The sequence below is a fragment of the Macrobrachium nipponense genome, chromosome 30 (genome assembly GCF_015104395.2).
Source record: "Macrobrachium nipponense isolate FS-2020 chromosome 30, ASM1510439v2, whole genome shotgun sequence".
Classification (NCBI taxonomy): domain Eukaryota; kingdom Metazoa; phylum Arthropoda; class Malacostraca; order Decapoda; family Palaemonidae; genus Macrobrachium; species Macrobrachium nipponense.
In genome coordinates this window covers 41,533,021-41,535,520 of record NC_087218.1, presented here as the reverse complement: position 1 = coordinate 41,535,520, position 2,500 = coordinate 41,533,021, and the positions used below count along the sequence as shown (strand labels likewise).

General features: G+C 36.7%; 1 protein-coding gene and 1 long non-coding RNA gene across 2 annotated transcripts in view; one reads left to right on the top strand and one right to left on the bottom strand.

Moving 5' to 3' along the window:
• LOC135202465 (vang-like protein 2) overlaps positions 1 to 2,500 on the top strand; it is a 455,973-nt gene that overhangs the window by 16,418 nt on the left and 437,055 nt on the right. The window contains exon 2 of the mRNA XM_064231871.1: positions 1,784 to 2,089. The gene's annotated coding sequence lies outside the window, so the exon portion shown is untranslated. The remainder of the gene's footprint in view (positions 1 to 1,783; positions 2,090 to 2,500) is intronic.
• LOC135202467 (uncharacterized) overlaps positions 1 to 2,500 on the bottom strand; it is a 311,171-nt gene that overhangs the window by 131,486 nt on the left and 177,185 nt on the right. The gene's annotated exons all lie outside the window — the stretch shown is intronic.

The window sequence follows — 2,500 nt, the reverse complement described above, 5'->3', positions numbered from 1 at the left end:
GAGACCCTCTCGTAGACATGGTTTTGTTAAAAAATAACTGCTGCTTCAGCACTATTAATCTTATAAAGAGTCTTCTCTATCTTTCTGAATGACGGCTTTCTCAAAGGACCTTTCCTGCCACCGCCCAGGAGGGCGCCATTAGGCAGCACGCTTGCCAGTACAACCGCAGAAACATCACGAGAGGACGGACATCGTCAGGAATACTAAGATCATCGGGAGAGCACCTGACCCACGACGTTCTGCGTCTCCTAGAAGCGCTGCTCATCCTCGAAAGAAAAGCCTCCCCTCAATACCCACCCAAGAAGCGTTCCTGATACCGACGTGTGTGGAGGAGGACCACACCCCTCTCCCACCCCTAACGAAAAGTACCAGCGCGCATGGAACGAACACCGGACATGAGAACAATACCAGGGGTGGACGTCACGCAGGTAGAAGCCAATCAAGAGGCTCCCGGTGGATACCCCCTACCTGAGAAGGTCTGCAAGACTAGTCAACGCCCGCCGTATGAGTCACCTTCCGGGAACCAATAAAACTCGACCTTCCGGAGAAGTTGCTCAGACCGTACTGGAGAGCTCGGCAACACCACGATATAAGGAGAAGGACCTCGCCACTGGAATTCAGTCCCTCAGCAGTTATCGCTTGATAAGTCCTGTCGATCAGGAGGAAACGTCGCGTTAGAGAGAGAGAGAGAGAGAGAGAGAGACCGAGAGAGAGAGAGAGAGAGAATTGTAATAAGCAATAATAAATCAAATGACTCAACCGAATTTTACCATGCCCTTTGGTGCGTTGCTCGCCAGTCTAAGCAACAAACGAGAAAGCCGTCATCAGAAAGATAGAGAAGACTCTTTATAAGATTAATAGTGCTGGAAGCAGCAGTTATTTTTAACAAAATAATAATAATAATAATATGCTGCAGGTTTTTATGAAAATAATGGCTATTTCTGCTACGTTTACTTTGAATAGAAGAAGAAGAAGAAGAAGGAGAAGAAGAAGAATAGCTACACACAAAATAAACGCGGTGAAATAGCCACTATTTGCCACAATAATCCAATAATAATTATAATAATAATAATAATAATAATAATAATAATAATAATAATAATAACTGAATGCTCATGAATTAGATTTAGGACATCAGTCAAGCAATATTCCTGTTCCTTGTATTTGAACTAGCTTTAAACTATCAATTTTCCACTGTCTTCAAAATCATACTTGTTGCAGGTTACATCTGTGGGTTCCAGGGGCCTTCATAAAGCATATTTTGCTAACATTCATACATCATGTTTCTCTATATTCATAAATTTGATGCAGAGCAGAGTTATTTGGGCTTGTGCTTGCATAGCTTTCACTTATTTGGTCAAGGCTTTATATATCATACCAGCAAACTGTTCAGTATACTACTATAAATACTATATATACATACATATATATATATACACACACACACACACATATATATATATCTAATATATATGTTATATATACATATGTATATATATACAGAGATATATATATATATATATATATAATATATATATATATATAGTATGTATATATATACTACATACATATATATATATATATATATATATATATATATATATATATAATATATATATATATAATATAATATATATATATATATACATATATATATATATATATATATATATTATATATATATATATAATATATAGTATATATATAATGTTTTGTCAAAACAATGAACCATAGCTAAATGTTGATGGAAATTTGTTACAATCTTTTTTTGTGTGTGTTACAGGTAAAATATATTGGAAGTTATTGTTATTTAAAGAAAAAACAATAAGTGTTTGCGTATTGAAAAGAAAATATGATAGTAATTTGTTTCACTACCGGAAATTAATTGTGAATACCCAGTGCAAAGAAATGAAACCCGGTTGCTATTGAATAGAAAAATCTGTAAACTATGTGTATATGATTGCATCTAAACGACTCCTATTAGCAAAGGAATCTTTCGAAACAAGGTCATCTCAACCATTGAAGAGACGAAAAAGGATTTACAAATACAAAGAAGTTCATGCAAGACGTCCTACGGTCTTCAACGAAGGTAAGTCGTGATAATTCTTAGGTATATGTATATAAGATTTCCCTTATTTTTCCCGCAATGAACAACAAGAATGTTTTGGCGTCATACACACAGTCAGCGAATCACCTATTTCGTATTTGCCCCCTCACTCCACCCGCCCACTCTCTCTCCCGCTTCCTCTCTCTCTCATTTCACACACACACCACACAACACACAAACCACATTACACACAAATTTAGCATATAACACTTCTCTCCATAAAGAAAATATGGATCTATACGCACTTTTCCCATAAAAGGGGTATATCCAAAAGGTGTTAAGTCTCCCCTTTTTCTGCAATTCTTTTGCCTAGGCCGTGCGTCTTCCTCTACTCTGGCTGCGACCCTCACAGTCGGCTAAACACCAAGTACATAGTTTACTGCTTAAGAGAAG